Consider the following 19,144-nt stretch of genomic DNA (forward strand, 5'->3'; position numbering starts at 1 on the left):
AACGGAAAAGAGGAAGACCCTCAATGAGGTGGATTGACACAGTGGCTGCAACAATGGGCTCAACCATAGCAACGATTTTGAGGATGGCTCAGGACCAGGCAGTGTTTCGTTCTGTTGTGCATAGGGTCGCTATGAGTCGGAACCGACTCGATAGCGCCTAACAACAGTAATGAAAGTTTAAATAGGATCCCTGCATTGTGAAAAGAAGCAACAAAGAATTAAGTGACTTCACACATATTCTACAGGGCAGTGGTGGTGTGTTTAGTAGTGGTTCACCGGTAGAAGTCCCGGCTTCCATGCAGGAGACCTGGGTTCAATTCCTGGCCAGTGCACCTCATGTGCAGTCACCACCCATCTATCAATAGTGACTCATGTGCTGCTGTGATCCCACAGTGAAACGCTGGGCTGCTAACAGAAAAGTTGGTAGTCTAAACTAATCAGCCACTCTGTGGGAAAAAGATGTGGCAGTCTGCTTCTGTAAAGATCACAGCCTTGGAAAACCAATGGAGCAGTTCTGTTCTGTCCTGTAGGGTTGCTATGAGTCAGAATCGACTTGACAGCAATGGGGATGATGCCGGCCAGGTTTTAGTGGAGCTCCCAGATTAAGACAGACTAGAAAGAAAGGCCTGGCATCTGCTTCTGAAAATCAGCCAATGAAAACTCTGTGGATCATAAAGATCCGATCTGCAATCCATTGTGGGTTGGTGAACAATAAGCAGGTTTTTGTTCTTTTGTGTGTAGTGTCCTCATGAATAGGAGACTGACTCAATGGCAGCTAACAACAGCAACAACGCATATTCACACATATTCTAAATTTGTCTGTAGTCCTAGACCACATTTCCTCAATAAACTAAAACAGGGTTAAAACAGGGTTATCATGAATAAATGGCCAAGAGGAAGTATTTTCAATTCAGGAAACCCTGTTTAAATTCCTAGTTCTACAGCCTATTGGGGCCCTGGTTGCACAGTGGTTAAGACCAATGGCACCAGTTGTATAAGATTTGGTAAGTTCTTAAGTGCTAGGGGATTTGCTTTATTCATTGGTAAATTAAAAAAAAAAAAAAAAAAAAAAAACGGAGAGCTTTTAGGAGGTTCCAATTTTTTTTTGTTTTTGTTTTAACAATGAAGACATGGAGTTACAAAATGGTTAGATTACTTGAGCAAATTTGTATAACCAGTGGGTAACCAAACCAAACCTAAATCTAGGCAGTTTGACTCTCAAGTTTGTATATTTAGCCACATATACTTTACCAATTCAAGAATCATTATTTAACATGGTATAGCCTGTTTTATTAGTTTATTCATATTTTTAGAAAATTAGATACATTATACCATATGTGTTAAAAGTTTCACAAAAACTCTTTATTTTTAAAGTTAATCATTTGTTTCCTCTTTAAAGGAATAACTATAAAAAGTGGATTTTCAATTTCAACCTTTAAAAAAATCACTATAAATGCCTAGAGAGGTATCAAATTATTAAAGTTGAAGTAAAGCATTGATTTCCATAATGAAAATATACTACAAATTTATAGTTAAATTGTCAAATATTTGCAATAAAAACTTATCTTGTTGTTGTTGTTGTTGTTAGGTGCCATCCAGTCAGCTCTGACTCATAGCAACCCTATGCACAACAGAACAAAACACTGCCAGGTCCTGAGCCAACCTCACAATCCCTGTTATGCTTGAGCCCATTGTTGCAGCCACTGTGTCAATCCACCTCGTTGAGAGTCTTTCTCTTTTCCACTGACCCTGTACTTTGCCAAGCATGACGTCCTTCCTTCTCCAGAGACTGATTTCTCCTGACAACATGTCCAAAGTATGTAAGATGCAGTCTTGCCATCCTTGCTTCTAAGGAGCATTCTGGTTGTACTTCTTCCTTCCAAGACAGATTTAATCGTTCTTCTGGCAGTTCATGGTATATTCAATATTTTTCGCCAACACCACAATTCAAAGGCATCAATTCTTCTTCGGTCTTCCTATTCATTGTCCCGCTTTCACATGCATATGATGTGATTGAAAACACCATGGCCTGGGTCAGGCACACCTTAGTCTTCAGGGTGATGTCTTTGCTCTTCAACACTTCAAAGAGGTCCTTTGTAGCAGATTTACCCAATGCAATGAGTCTTTTGATTTCTTGGCTGCTGCTTCCATGGTTGTTGATTGTGGATCCAAGTAAAATGAAATCCTTGACAATTTAAATCTTTTGTCCATTTATCACGATGTTACTTATTGGTCCAGTTGTGAGGATTTTTGTTTTCTTTATGTAGAGGTGCAATCCATACTGAAGGCTGTGGTCTTTGATCTTCATTAGTAAGTGCTTCAAGGCCTCTTCACTTTCAGCAAGCAAGGTTGTGTCATCTGCATAACACAGGTTGTTAATGAGTCTTCCTCCAATCCTGATGCCCCTTTCTTCTTCATACAGTCCAGCTTCTTGGATTATTTGCTCAGCATATAGATTGAATAGGTGTGGTGAAAGAATACAACCCTGGCGCACACCTTTCCTGACTTTAAACCAATCAGTATCCCCTTGTTCTGTCTGAACAACTGCCTCTTGATCTATGTAAACGTTCCTCATGAGCACAATTAAGTGTTCTGGAATTCCCATTCTTCACAATGTTATCCATAATTTGTTATGATCCACACAGTCGAATGCCTTGGCATAGTCAATAAAACACAGGTAAACATCCTTCTGGTATTCTCTGCTTTCAGCCAGGATCCATCTGACATCAGCATTGATATCCCTGGTTCCACATCCTCTTCTGAAACTGGCCTGAATTTCTGGCAGTTCCCTGTTGATATACTGCTGCAGCCATTTTTGAATGATCTTCAGCAAAGTTTTGGTTGTGAGTGATATTAATGATATTGTTCTGTAATTTCCACATTCGGTTGGATCACCTTTCTTGGGAACAGGCATAAATATGGGTCTCTTCCAGCTTGGACTCCTTCCTTCAGTACCATTGGTTCCTGATCATATGCCACCTCTTGAAATGGTTGAAGATCGACTAACTCTTTTTGGTATAATAACTCTGTGTATTCCTTCCATCTTCTTTTGATGCTTCCTGCTTCATTTAATATTTTCCCCATAGAATCCTTCACTATTGCAACTTGAAGCTTAAATTTTTTCTTCAGTTCTTTCAACTTGAGAAACACCCAGCGTAGTCTTCGCTTTTGGTTTTCCATTTCCAGCTCTTTGCACATGTCATATAATGCTTTACTTTGTCTTCTGGAGCCGCCCTTTGAAATCTTCTGTTCTTACCTTATAAGATAAATTTTATTGTGCTGATATCATAATTAAATACTGTTAAATATGTTCCATTTTTGACAATATTGACTATCCCACCAAGCAATAACTTATTTATATATATATATTTAATACCATATTTAATATTACATAATAAAGTCAAAAGAATATTTTTCTTGAATTCTTCCCCCATCTTGAAGATATCTAAAGCCTTACAACGCTACTAAATATGTAAAAATAAATACAACGCCTGGGTCACAATCAGGTTGTTTATAACCAAATGCTTTCAGACCTCTAGAGCTTCAGGATCTCTCTCTGCACCTCAGTAACTCTAAAAGGCAGGGACTTAGGGTTGACCCAGAAGTTTTATAATGATTTCTTTCTCCAAATATCTTCTCTATAAGGCTGGAATTTTCTGAAGGTAGCTATTGATGTCCATAACTATGGTTCAAGACCTTCTTCATAATCTTAAATATTCTTCCAAGAGTTCAAAATTATTTTGTAGAAAAGTTTTAAGTATTTGAACAACCAACATTTCAGGATGTCTTTTCTTTTAATTGGAATTTGTTGCTCATGTTTATATTGGCAACATGGAAATTAAAATAATCTGATTATTTTAAGTTTTGTGTGTAAATAGAAATTTGGTAAACATAATAAGCACTGGAAATGTAAAAGTAACAGTAAATATTGTTCAGTAGATAGTTCTTCCTTGTTTTTAATAAATTGCAAAATTTGGTTGACTTGTTAAAAATTAAAAAAAAATTAGGGGCTGTTAAAAATAAAATCTATAGTTATAATTATGTTTCCTGTGAACATGTCTTATTACAACCATGAATCTTAACAATCAAGCTGATTATCTCTTTATTAACTGGTTTAATGTATTTGTTCTTTAAGAAAGGTTATTCTGAAAAAATATTTTCTTCTGTTTCTATTTTATGACCTTACCATACAGGAAAGATTTAGTAAGTTATTAATCACTTCTGTAAACATCCAATGCATGTGATTTAAAATCATAATGAAATAATGGAAATAGCATGAACTTTTTAGATGTACTTTATTATTCTAGATGTGTGGTAATGGACAAATTTTGTAACTTCTTCTAGTCACAATTTCATTCTTTGTGAGATGAGAATCAAGATACAGCTATCAAAAATTTGAATTACTTTTAATCAAATAACTACTGTATATTAGGTACTCAGATGGCTTTTAACACTTAGTAAGCATCCCATTAACAACTTGATGGATTCATTCCTTTATTCTAACAATATTGAGCAGTTATCATTTACCAGGCATTTTCTGGGTGCTAGTAACATGCACTATGGATAAGACAGACAATGTCTTTGTTTCATAGATTTGGGTTTTACACATTGTAATAGATATGTGCATTATAGATAGGAAGGCTATAAAAACAGAGTACAATCTTAGAGGCTTATTGGCAGTGTTTCCCAAGTTCAATTAGAATTCAGTGATGCAATAAATTAAAGTCATCCAAAATCCCTGTCATGAAATCCATATATTTACTTAAGATGCATTAAGATGCTTCTCTGAAAAAAAACTGAAGCCATCACAAAACAGGACATTTTCTATTACTTAATTCACAGTACTTAGAAGATGAAGAAGCCCTGGAGTCACAGTGGTTAAGAGCTACAGCTGCTAACTAAAAAGTCGGCAGTTCAAATCCACCAGCTGTGTCTTGGAAAATCTATGGGGCAGTTCCACGCTGTCCTACAGGGTAGCTATGAGTCCGAATCAACTTGATGACAACTTTTTTCTTTTTTTGTAGAAGATAAAAACACACCTATTTCTCAAGAGAAGACTTCCAAGGACTGAGGTAAATTTTCCAAAGACTGCACAGTATGACTGCAAGCAATGTCTTTTAAGTACTGTAATTAAGAACTTATGTAAGTATGACATGTTATAATAAATACAATATGTGATTTCTTATGTTGCTCCTCAAAATAAGCCAGAGCCTCAATGATAAAATGCCTGGGAGTAAATATGATTCTAAAAGAACCTTAAAGAGAGACAGGAGAGTGTAGAGCTCGGTGGATAGAAACTATAGTGGCTCTACAGGACACAGTAGAACTGCCCCATAGGATTTCCAAGGAGCAGCTAATGGATTCAAATTGCCAACCTTTTGGTTACAAGCTTAAAATCTTAACCACTGTGCAACAAGGGCCCCTTTTGGGTCACAGGTCCATTCAAACATTGTTTGTTATTGTTGTTAGGTGCCATCAAGTCGGTTGCAACTCACAGCAACCCTGTGCACAACAGGATGAAGCAATGCCCAATCCTGCACCATCCTCACAGTTGTTGCTATGCTTGAACCCATTTTTGCAGTCACTGTGTTAACCCATCTCGTTGAGGGTCTTACTCTTATTTGGCCTGTTTAAAAAAATATTGCTTGGCCTATTTAGAAATTTAGAACTAGCCACCAAAACTTGAATATTTAGGGATTTCAAACCAGTATCCAGGTTTCAAACTTATTCCTAAAAACTGGAAGATATGACAGTATTTAGCCTGCATTTTCACTCAATAACCAGGTGATCCATTTCAATAATTTCTAACTCGTAAGACAAAGCATAAGATCTCCAAATAGCAATGCTTACTATCATATTCTGCCTGCTCTCTGCATTTGTGTTTCCTGTCTTACACTTGTAGGAGCTGCAATTCAAGGCCTCTCACTTTATTCATGGAAAAACTGCAGCATATATAAGAGTGATTTGACTGAATCTTTTTCAAAATATCCTTATACATTTTTCTTGGATTTTTTTTTAACCCTAAGAGGATGCACAAATTTGAAAGTGGTTTTTTAAAACAAAAAATTATGGAGTTGATCCCTGACTCATGATTGTCCCATGTGTTGTGGAGATCCCTACAGAACAGTTCTACTCTGCACATATGGGATCACCATCAGTCAGAATTGGCTTGATAGCTGCTAACAATACCAACGAACAATAACCAACAACAATCAACATCAAATAAGGATAACAATAACAAGAAGGAAATAGACAAAAAGAAAAAAAGCAATAGGCAAAAGCCTGTTACCTGTGTTTTATTGACTATGCAAAGGCATTCGACTGTGTGGATCATAAGAAATTATCAATAACACTGCAAAGACTGGGAATTCCAGAACATTTAATTGTGTTCATGCGGAACTTTTACATAGACCTAGAGGCAGTTGTTCAAACAGAACAACGGGATTCTGTGTGGTTTAAAATCAGGAACGGCATGCATCAGCTTTGTATTCCTTCACTATACTTATTCAATCTGTATGCTGAGCAAATAATCTGAGAAGCTGTACTATATGACAAACATGGCATCAGGATTGGAGGAAGACTCTTTAACAACCTGCGATATGCAGATGACACATCCTTGCTTGCTGTAAGTGAAGAAGACTTGAAGCAATTCTGAGGAAGATGAAAGACAGCTTTTGGTATGGATTACCCCTCAACATAAAGAGAACAAAAATCTTCACAACTAGACCAATAAGCAATATAGAATATTGAATATACCATGGGTTACCAGAATGAATAAGTCTGTCTTGAAAGAAGTAGAGCCAGAGTGCTCCTTGGAAGCTAGGAGGGTGAGGCTTCATCTCACAGAGACTAGTACCTGGAGAAGGATATCATGCTTAGTAAATTGAGAGTCAGTGGAAAAGAGGAAGACCCTCAAGGAGACTGATTGATTCAGTGGCTGCAACAATGGGCTCAAGCGTAGCAATAATTGTGAGGATGGGTCAGGACCAGGCAGCATTTTGTTCTGACTCATAGCGACCCTATGAGTCAGAACCAACTCGACTGCACCTAACACACACACACAAATGTAGAAGACAGGAATAGGATATCTTGTCTATATACGGAGGAAAAAAGAGAGAAGTTATAGAAGTCTAATTGTCTGATGCTTGAAAGAGATATTTAAAAAAACAAATAGAAACAAGATAAAGCCCTCAACTCTTGTTTTCATTTTCTCTGTCATTGGGAATGAAATTAAAAGCAAAATGGGGTAAACTTTATTAACAACACAAATCAAAAGTATTGAGAAAAATTATAATAGAACACCAACTTACTATGCAAGCTTAAGACTCCTGGCTCACACAAATTACATGTTAGGGCACTGAAGGAACTTGAATATGAGTTAATTACACTAACGTCAATTATATATGAGAAATGATGGAAAATCAAAGATACAGTAAAGATTGAAAACAAGGCTAGAATGTTAAATCTAGACTTCTGACTTGATAGAGCTTAATATTGTTCATGTACAAGGTTGGAAAATTGCATTAACTAGTTGATTTTGTGTTTAGAAGTTATAAAAATTCTGAGTTTTCCAAAATGAGGATCGTTTGGAAAGTTATGGGTTAAATTTAATAAAATGCAGTGTATAGATCAGGAGTGGTAATATTTACACCATCCTCTGTGTCAGTTATATTCATCTGAAATATTGTGTTCAATGTGGGATGAAATGCATCCAATAAAAATGCTGATAAACTAGAGTAGCACATCTTGAAAATTATATGCAGAATTATAAGGGCAATTAATGTCATGAAATTTAAGAAATAATGGAGGGCAGAGGAACTGGTTAATAAAGAGAAGGGATGCTGAAAACCTGTGATAATTGCAGGCACATATTTGAAAGGATAGTGTCTTAGTCATCTAGTTCTGCTATAACAGAAATACCACAAGTGGATGGCTTTAACAAAGAGAAGTTTATTCTCTCACAGTCCAGTAAGCTACAAGTCCAAATTCAGGGTGCCAGCTCCAGGGGAAGGCCTTCTCTCTCTGTCAGCTCTGGAGGAAGGTCCTCGTCATCAGTTTTTTCTTGGTCTGGGAGAATCTCAGCGCAGGAACCTCAGGTCCAAAGGACATGCTGTGCTCCCAGCACTGCTTTCTTTGTGGTATGAGGTCCCCATGTATCTCTGCTTATTTCTCTCTTTTATATCTCAAAAGAGGTTGGCTTAAGACACTACCTAATCTGGTAGACCTCATCAATGTAACTGCTGCTAATCCATCTTATTATATCATAGCGTTGGGATTTACAACATATAGGTAAATCACATAAAATGGTGGACAATTATACAAGGAAATCATGACCTAGCCAAGCTGACAGATGTTTTGGGGTGACACAATTCAATCTATGACAGATGACATTTGAAAAAGGCCTTAGAGGTATTCTGCTGAGTTTTAATAGGAAAAACAGAAGTTATGGGAAGAAAAACTTTCCAACAATTATCCCCACCTTCATCCCCTCATTAAGAAAGTTATCTCTAATGTGGTGCCATCTGATTTCAAAGTATGTAGGCTGAAGTGGTATTCCCACTTATTGGAGTTGTTTTATAAAAGTTGTGTGAAATATGGAAATGATAAAACTGGTGACCTTAAGACACTCTTTGAAAGCTGATATTATGAGAGTGATCAATTTTTGCTAATAGCTACAACAATTGTGCTTTCATTTGTGCAACTTTCAGAGTGAAAAATGCACTCTATGCATACCTTCACTTAATTCATCTCTGTCCCAATCTTAAAATAAATTAATAAAAGCTTTGCTCTGACTATGGACCCACTTATGAAGTACAACAGCTTACATCATTTAAGACTGGAAACAGTCCTAAAAAATATACTCTAGAGAATGCCCTGCATGACAAGCTAATGACCTAAATGATCTAATAGGTTTTACCTACCCGTAATTTCATCAGCACTGTAGGATACCTGAACGATTGAAATAGGTAGTGAATTTCTCTAAATATCTATCATAGCCATTACCTTGCCAAATGCAATACATTTTCTCACACTTAATCTGTAAATCTCCCTAATTAACATCTTATTCATTACAGGGGCTGTATCTCATATATTATCCAAGTCATGGAATTAAGTAGCAGAGTTCCCAAGGTAATTACTTCATCTGTCTACATAAAACAAAACAAGGCATTGCACATTTTTACTTATTAAATATGGTTCCTTGATAAGTGGATCAACACATTTAATTTCATTGCATATATACATAAATATGTATACATATATATACATGCAAACACATATATCTATGTATAATGAAATCATATATATGTGTAGATATATAAACAATAAATTCAAAGTTAATGATTTGAGCTCCACTGCCCCCATCCCACTCTAAGCACATAACAATATTAGAAAAAGTACAGAAAGATAGTATTTAAAAGAACAATCTAAGTTCAAAAGAAACATCTCCTAGAGCTGAACAGGATACAAACACAAAGCAATAGGTGAGTTTAAATGTGCAGGCCTGCTAGTTTCAGAGTCAGGAAATAGAGAAAGAAGGAAATGAGGCCTTTGCGGGGATAAGAGGAATGAAATAGATACAGTTGCACAGTTGATGAGATAGACTGAAGCAGACACAACCATGCAGTTAACCAGGCTGGATGTGTCATACATCAGTACCACCATCGGATAAGAGCTCTGAGCCACCTGTACACGATACAGTTCTGATTAGAAGAAATATAATAGTAATACACAGATTTATTTGATAAGGAAGGATGAGTACACAAGAAAGAGAAAAACAAACACAAAAAATAAAAATAATTCTGTACGCAACATGAATTTGTAAATCAAAAACTGTTATGCTCAAATTGATGTTAAGAATGATAGCCAACCAAACAAATCAGAAGATAAATTTATGATACAAAAGGAAAATAACTTAAAAAACTGGAGGTGAGTTTAATATAAATATGTTTTAGACACTTTTTTGCGGTGAAAACTGGAATAGTAATCATACAAAAAATTGTTTATTAAAGGTAGACTTTAAATAAATCTATGTAGTTATAAAAATACATTATAAATCCTGAAAACAAGAAAATACAGCCACAGAATTAAAAAGATAAATGAGTGGAGTGAACTATAGGCTTTATATAGTTAAAAAAAATAGTGCTACAAAAGAGAGCTCTGAGACATTCACTCAGAGCACAGTATAATGAGAGAAACTAACAACCACCACAACAAAATAAGAATAAGCAAGATTTAGAAATAACAGCACATGTCTAATAGAATTTCCAGATGACAATCACAGAGGCAATGTCAAATAGACAGTATATGAAGATAAAATAACCTAGAATTGCCCTGATTTTAAAATGTTATGAATCCTCAAATTGAGAATATATATGGAGTGCTGGGAAAAAGAAATACAAAAAAAAAAACAACAAAGTCTTTTGTAGTAGAAAAGAAATGAAAACTATATTGACAGTAAGTTTTTTTTCATTATCAATAGATGTCATAAGTGAGTGGAGTAAAATCTTTAAACTCCGGCAGAAAATAACTGTCAACCAAATATTTTTTAATCAGGTACGGTACCATTCAAAATTGAAGGCAAAATAAAGACATTTTCAAAATAACAACGAAGAGAATTCACATACAACACATCCCTCACTTGATTATAAAAGTATTTAGTTAGATGTATTAGTTAAAGGTAGCCACTGAGAGAGTAGAAATATGTCTACCTTTTGTCTTAGGCTCGATTTTCTGGAGAAACAAAACCAGTGGAGCGTCTATATATATGTAAAGAGACACAGAGAGAGAGGGAGGTTTATGTCAAACAATGGCTCATGCTGTAGTAGAGGCTGGAAAGTCCCAAGACTTTGGGTCAGGCTGGAGGTTTCTTCCTACTCACTTAGCTGCAGGGGCTGGTGAAACCAAGATCCAGACCTCAGAGGCTGACGAATCCCAAGATCAGCAGGCAAGCTGCTAGCTCAAGTCCCAAGGATCGGAGGTCAGACGAACAGGAGCCAGGTTCAGGATCTAGAGCAAGCAAAAGCCAATGAGTCATGCCAGAAAGTCCACCTATGTTGGATGCAGGGATGCTAAGAGATCTCCTGCATTCCAGACATACTCTTCTTTACCTCCAGTAAAAAAACTCCAGTACGTAATATTAATCCAGTTTTCCTCTTGGTAATCAGGATCAATAACACCAGCCAATATGGTAACTTTTCTTTGTCTGCTGATCCAGAGGCGTAAGGAGCCCAAAGTGGCCAGGTGGCATTCTTATCTTCCAGTTCAATGAAATTAGTGATGCGGCTCCAGATGGGAACATTCCTTCCCTAAGGATCTAAGACGTCTAGACCTATAGAGCATAGGGTCGTGGAGACAGGAAGCAAAAATTTTGTGAGTGGGTAGCTAGGCATAACAGTCAGTGGTGCCACTCCCATTTCCACACCTTGATTCTTGGACCATGAATACTGGCTATGGGAGAAACAGCACCATGTATTGGACACAGGCCATACTCCCAAGAAAACTCCCTTTCAACTGATTGGCTGCTCACAGCAGATCCCATCATGGAAGTGAGTACATCATATCAGATCTCATCATGGACATGATTACATCATATCAGATCTCATCACGGAAGTGATTCATCATTATAGGACTGCCAAACTACTGAGAATCATGGCCCAGCCAAACTGACACACACCTTCTAAGCCATCAGGGGAAAAAATAAATTCTGAGTTTAACAGTGTATGTTGTGGAGGTGGAGAGAAATAAAACATACAACAGAATTGAAGAATCTAACTGAAATTACAATGGGATTTGGAGAAATGAAGGTCACTGGCAAAAGAATACTGGCCTGAATCAAGCCCAATCAAGCCTCACTATACAACTGGTTCACGTTTGAAGCATGTCATTTCAAATACATAGCACAAATCTTCCCAACTCAACCAGGGCAATACTTTTTTTTTCCCCTATCTTGTGATATATCTGGAATCCGGTACCTTCCATTTGGGTTCAATTTCTTCCTAGAAAACTTGACTTTAATTACTTATTTTAACGAGAAAAAAAAAATACTATTTTTTTTTTTTTTATACAAATGAATATGGATAGTGACGTTCGCTGGGGCAGTGACCTGGATTAGCAAGCATGGAGTGTACTTGTAGACTTTTCTTCCTTTGTATTTCTTACCGTGTGGATGTTTTACTTGCTGTGCAGTCTTTTTTTTTTTTTTTTATTTGCTTCTTTAGATTTACTCCCCAGCTTTCTTCAACCTGTCACGTGCTTCATGGGGTACACCTGTATGATGTATAATGATAGGCACCTTTGTGTTCTGATATTCCAGCTGGGTCTAGTCAGTGACGTGCTCGGACAGAAAGTCAGAAAGAAGAAAGATTGTAGCTCCAGGTATTTATTCCTCTGGCTCCCCCCCTGAGATGTTGCTTTAAATTCTCTGTGTATCCTGTCACTGCTCTTTTCAAGGGAGTCTGTAGTCTATAATCTATTCTATCAAGTTGTTGTCACTGCTCTCTCTCCCTGTTTCCTTCAGGTTATGGGTTAGTGACAGCTCCATTACTACTAAGCCCAAGTCACTCTATAATCACTTTTGCATAATCCACAACTTTGTAAACTAGCTCTCGCTAAATTCTTCTAATTTTACTGTGCCATCTGGTGCTATTGAAACTCTGACAGGTACATTGTTCAATAAATACATAATTTTAGTTTTCATGTACCAAATGAAGATACTTTATCATTTACATATATACCGATGAAAGCTTTAGAGAATTTGTAGATGAGGACTTATCATCCTCAATTATAATAATGTACGTCTTTCACGATTTTAACTATAAAGGGCTATCATACAGCATAGTATACTAAAACGGATACTTGTCTCCCTAGCAGCCATTTTCATTCCCATTCTTCCTTCCTATCAAATTCCACCTTCTATGACAGAAGACGTGTTAAAATGTGTCTTCTCATCATACATTGTGTATAGCAGTGTCCAATGAGATATAAGAGAAGGCTGTTTGAGGGGGAGAGGGATTCAGGGAAAGATATTTACTTTAATAAATGAGAGTGATTAAAGAAGAAAATACTGTATCTTATTTTTCTCCATCCTTCTTGAAATGCTGTCATTTCTGGAACTGATCATTAAATCCACAAGAACTGACTTTCAGCTATAAGGGAAGATACTGCTATCATAGGGAGAATGGAAGAATGAAGAGAAAGAATCTGGTCTCTTAAGTTTACATGGAGGCTCAGATCCAATTTGAGAACAGCTAATGGCTAGAATTCTTGCTCTGCTGGATAATTTCAATGCTATTATTTTTAAGTTCCTATTAGTTGTTTTTTGTATTAGTGCAAAAATAAATTTTGATTGACATAGATATTAAGTTGAAAGTGGCACAAAACCCTACTTTGAGATATGTCATTAATCACCTGTATTTTATTTTATAAACTTCAGGTATTTTCTTTTACATTTATGTCATTCTTCATCTGGAATTCATTTGCATATGAACACAATATAATTTTTGATATATATAATCAGTTCCATTGCTCTTTACTGAAGAGTTTACCCCTTTCTAAAATGTACGCCCTACTGGCTCTATCAAGTGTATTGATTTAAATATGTTTGGGCCTGTTTCTGAGCTCTACATCCATTTATTTATATTACTGGAAAATCCTACATCAATTTCTTAATTACTTTTGTAATGTCTTCATAAAGCTTCGGGTAAATAAATTCATTGTGTATCCCCATTCCAAAAAGTGTCTTGCTTTTTTTTTTTGTGCCTTTTGAACATCCATATTGTTTACATTCGATATAATAAATGTCCTTATTACTTAATCCATTTTGATTGATATAGTAGCCTCTTGAAAGAGAAATAGTCTTATTTAATGCTGATGGTTTATTAGAAAATAATTTTTATGCACTTAGTATTACACAAATTATCAAAATATAACTGTACACAGTGAAAGTCTGTTTTGATGACGTTAGTGTTAAGGAAGATGGTAGTTGTTTTCAATTACCTCAACATGGAAAATGGCATCTTAATATTAATCTCATAAACAAATGTAAATAGTATCATTAAAATGAAAGAATTTGTATGTTTTAGCTAAATTAAAAATTAAGTAATTAAAATTTATTTACTCATATTTATTTAGTACATTGCATAATTAATAAGGCTCTGAGAAAAAACTCTCCTTTTAGGCAATTTTTCCTCCTTTATAAGGGAAACTATTTCAGTTCTCTGAATATTGCCTTTATTAGTTTATATTTCCTCAGATTATATTTACACATTTTCTCACCCATACTCCATGTTCGAAAATTGATTCTCACTCTTAACTCTATATGAATTATCTCTATGATCATATAGTAATAAAATAGAAGACGGTAACATAAATCCTTAAAAATATTCTGCATTAAATAATAAATATACTGCTGTTGAGTGCCATCAAGTTGATTCAGATTCACAGTGACACTGTGTGACAGAGCAGAACTGCTCCATAGGCTTTTCTTGGGTGTAATATGTACAGAAGCAGATAGCCAGGTCTCTTACCCATAGAGCAACTGGCCAGGTTCGAACCTTCCAACTTTTGGGTGGTTAGCAGCCGAATGCTTAACTATTGTGCCCCCAGGGCTTCTTAAATAATAAGCATAGAATTATTATGTTTTAATGATATGTAACATAGTCATTAATTATATCACCAATTATGACATAAGATTATATTTGTCTAACCTACATAGAGAAATCAGTATTTTTCCACCACAGAAATTTTCTGTTTTATTTGTTGCAAATCTTCAACTTTGTGGGAAACACCTTAAAACATTTTTGTCAAAATAATGAAAATAAAGCTCATTGTTTAAATTTTATCAGTAGAAATTACACTTTCATCATATGTTGCTTTACTCATTCTGATTACCCTTTATTTCCATTCTGATCATCCTTTAATACATGAAATTATTTTGCATTTAAAATTCTAAGGACTTTGTATCTCAAATCCTAATTTTTGTGTATTAATTATGTTGTTTTCACATCTGATATCATTCTGGGCAAATTTAACTTTATAAATACATAAAAAAGAGTATTATTTTATTTTAATACCTATATTAATGATGTGATTTAATTTGTTTATAAATATCTTCATGTTCTTCTAAAATTTGCCTATAATCAAACATCTTTAGCCTAAAAATTCTGCAAAGCCTGAGACCATTTTCTTGAAACAGTCCACCTAATTCTAAAATTTGTGCCCCAAATCAGATTTGAAAAATCATGCTGATGAAACCTCCACAGAGATGTTAATAAATAAAATGAAAACATACAATTCTGATGATAAAAACCTGAGTTATCATAATGAGTCAGATCCATGGTCTTCTAGTACAATGTTCCATACAATATTTTTTCTGTAATTTCCTTTGACATAAATTACAAGTGCTTGGATTATGACTCAAATATCATCAATTGGATTTAAATATCTTATTTTTTTTTTGTGGTTCAAGATCTCATCCACTTAAAAAATGTATGAAATATTTTCTGCTAACTCTCATTTTGGAAACTGGATGAAAAGAAAACTTACTTTATAAATTTGTATTTTTTATGTTTTATGTATTATTTATATTCATTGTCAGTTTTTACTTTTACTCTCACTTTAGATTCTTAACTTTTGGCAACGCTTTCCTTCTTGAATTGATTTGTTTCCTTCTTGACATAATAATTGCACCATACATCTTTTTGTGAGGTGGAGTAATTTGACTAGATGGATAGAGAGATAGATTCAAAAACCCACTGCCAATGAGTCAATTCTGACTCATAGCAATACGTAGGACAGAGCAGAACTACCTCACAGAGTTTTTAAGGCTGTAAATATTTACAGAAGCCAACTGCCACATCTTTCTTCCTTGGAGCAGCTGGTGGGTTCGAACCACTGACCTTTTGGTAGCAGCCAAGTGCTTAACCACTGCACCACCAGGGCCCGTAAATAGATAGAATGGGAATGTATGAATTCATAAAAATCACATTTTTTTTTATTTGTGGAGTTAAAATGGTTATTCATTATATGAAGTATTTTTGTTTAATTTCATATTTTATTTTCCTTTTATTGGATTTGGTCAAGAAAAATAATCATGAGTATATAAAACTACAGTATTGTGTTATCACTCAAATGGAATGCAATCCATGTTGAAACTGTCTTTAAATTTAGCATCTGGACCAGAATGGGAGATGTCAACCACTGCTACTGAGTAGTGGGATCTGCTGGCAGACATCCAGGAAACAGGCTTGGAGATAACCATGTGTCATAGATTGAATTATGTCCCCCAAAAATGTGTGTCAACTCGGTTAGGCCATGATTCTCAGTATTGTGTGGTTGTTCTCCATTTTGTGATTTATATTATTTTCCTATGTGTTGTTAATCCTAATCTCTACCTGTGGTTAATGAGGCAAGATTAGATTATGTTAGAGAGGATTAGGGTGGGATGTAACACCCTTGCTCAGGGCACATCCCTCATCCAATATAAAGAGAGTTTCCCTGGGATGTGGCTTGTGCCACCTTTTCTCTTACAAGAGATAAAAGGAAAGGGAAGTGAGCAAAGAGTGGGGGACTTCATATCATCAAGAAAGTAGCACCTGGAGCAGAGCACGTCCTTTGGACCTGAGATTCTTGTGCAGAGAAGCTCCTCAACCAGGAGAAGATTGATGGCAAGGACCTTTCCCCAGGACCGACAGAGAGAAAGCCTTCCCCTGGAGCTGATGTCTGGAATTTGTACTTCTAGCCTACTAGACTGTAAGAGAATAAAATTCTGTTTGTTATAGCCATTCACTTGTGGTATTTCTGATACAGCAGCATTAGATAACTAAGACACCATGAAATGTTGCTGGTCCAGGGATCCTATCGGAGTACCTGAGGATTCTCCATGTAGATCCCACTTCTGGGTGTCCACAGTAGCTCCTCCAAGGGATCATGGATGGTCTAGGCCTGGAGCTTGGGAGGTTGGAATTCATACACCACTGCACGGGAGGATCTGAGGAGACTCTGTTGTCCCATTTATAGCTCAGGAACCTCTATAGGGCCTTTCCAAAAGGGCCAGGCAAGGGTTTACTCCTTGGCCTCTAGTTGTCCTCATGAAAAGTCCAGTGTAAGTCCTGCAGACTTGTCAGCATGTGGAGACATTTTCGCCAACTCTTCTTTGTGGCCCTGTGCTTGAGCGCCTTGGCAATTGCTTTTGACAGCACTTGATTCCTATTCCTCATCTCTAGATGTACCTCAGATTCAAGGAATTCCATTCTTGTAGGAAACTCTGGATTTCCTGTTTACTCCAATATTTAGTTAACTTGCCTGAGTCCTTCCTAGGTTCCTGAGCTTCTTTTTTCTTCATTAATTCCTGGGTGTTTCTAGTAATTTCAGTATGAAGCATCAGTTTTTCCATTTTTATTTCAGAGTTTTCTCCTGTGGTTCTGTTCTCAGCAGCCACGGTGCCTAATCCAAGACTGACAGAGAGCTGGCACTTAGTCTGAGGTGATGGAATTCAGGTAAGTAAGGAGGGCACAAATGTAGAGATGTGTCTGCCCTTCTCTGCTGTATGCAGTTTCTGAACCACTTGGGAGCCCAGGCACTTTTAAAGGCCTTAAATACGATTGAGTCAGACCCACAAAATCTATGTTTGATTAAATCAAAGTAAACCAATTTGTAACCCTATTAAGTCCCTTCACAATAGACCATAGACTAGAGTCGGATGAAATCACTGGGACAGAGTGAGTAGAGATCAACTAAGGAAGTGATTCCAAGGGTCTCTGGTCCCCTCTTGCCAGCTGTAAAATGAAAGTTTGTTACATTCCTACAAATGAAACTCTCTCTCCAGAATTTATGGCCTTGAGTTAGATAAACGGATCCAGCTACATCCTTTAAGCTTGGCATCTGAGAAGTAGTTGTTTCTTGGGAATAGTGGTTTGAATGGAGGGTTAGTAGAAGGAACAGATGCTTTGATGGTTAAGGTTATGTGTCAACTTGGCTAGGCCATGATTTTCAGTGGTTTGGGGGATATTATGTAATCATCCTCCAATTAGTGATCTAATGTGAGCAGCTAATCAGTTGAAAGGCTAATCAGCTGAGAACCAATCAGTTGAAATCTAATCAGTGGAACCAATCAGTTGAAAGCCAATCAATTTCCCTGGGGTGTTGTCCTGCATCCAATATATATGTGGGTGTTCTGGCAACGCTCTCTGAATTCTGCATCCCACTCATTATCCTCTGATCTCCAGTTATTGAGACGTGAGCCAGCAGCCTTCCACCTGACTTGTAATTTTGAGTTCGTCAGCCCCTGTAACCACATGAGTCAAGAGAAGTCCTCATCCTGATGCCTGACTCACTGATTTGGAAACTGCCAACCTCCACAACTGCACGAGCCATTTCCTTGACATAAATTTCTCTCTCTCTCTCTCTCTCAGCATAAGAGTGTTGTTCATCTCTTTATATATTTACTATTTTTTTTCTACTTTATCAATCACGATGAGAGGTGTGTTAAAATCACCCAGTAAGAGAGTGGATTTATCAATGTTTTTTATTTTATTTTTTTACCCTCACTGTATATATTGTGAAAGCATATTATTAAATACATAAAGACTTGAAATGATTTGAAATTTTGGTATACTGAATGTTCATTTTGATATTTTATACTCTTTATTTCTATTTGTTGTCTTTTTAGCTATTACTATATATATAATTTTTGCTAGTATTATTTCTATTTTAATTTTTATTATAGTCTGTTTGTGTTGCTGGCCCCTGCAATGTAGCTGAATCTGCCTCAGAAGACTTGTTGTTAGATGCCATTGAGTTGTTTCCATCTCATAGCAACCCTATGTACAACAGAACAAAACACTGCCCAGTCCTGTGCCATTCTCATAATCATTGTTATGCTTGAGCCCACTGTTGCAGCCACTATGTCAATTCATCTCATTGAGAGTCTTCCTCTTTCTTGCTGACTCTCTACTTTACCAAGCATTATGTCCTTCTCCAGAGACTGGTTGCTACTGATAAAATGTCCAAAGTACGTGAGAGGAAGTCTCACCATGCTTGCTTCTAAGGAGAACTTTGGCTGTACTTGCTCCAAGACAGATTTGTTCATTCTTCTGGCAGTCCATTCAATATTCTTCACCAAAGGCATAATTCAAAGGTGTCAATT

Source organism: Elephas maximus, chromosome 18 (assembly GCF_024166365.1).
Source record: "Elephas maximus indicus isolate mEleMax1 chromosome 18, mEleMax1 primary haplotype, whole genome shotgun sequence".
In the NCBI taxonomy this organism is placed as follows: domain Eukaryota; kingdom Metazoa; phylum Chordata; class Mammalia; order Proboscidea; family Elephantidae; genus Elephas; species Elephas maximus.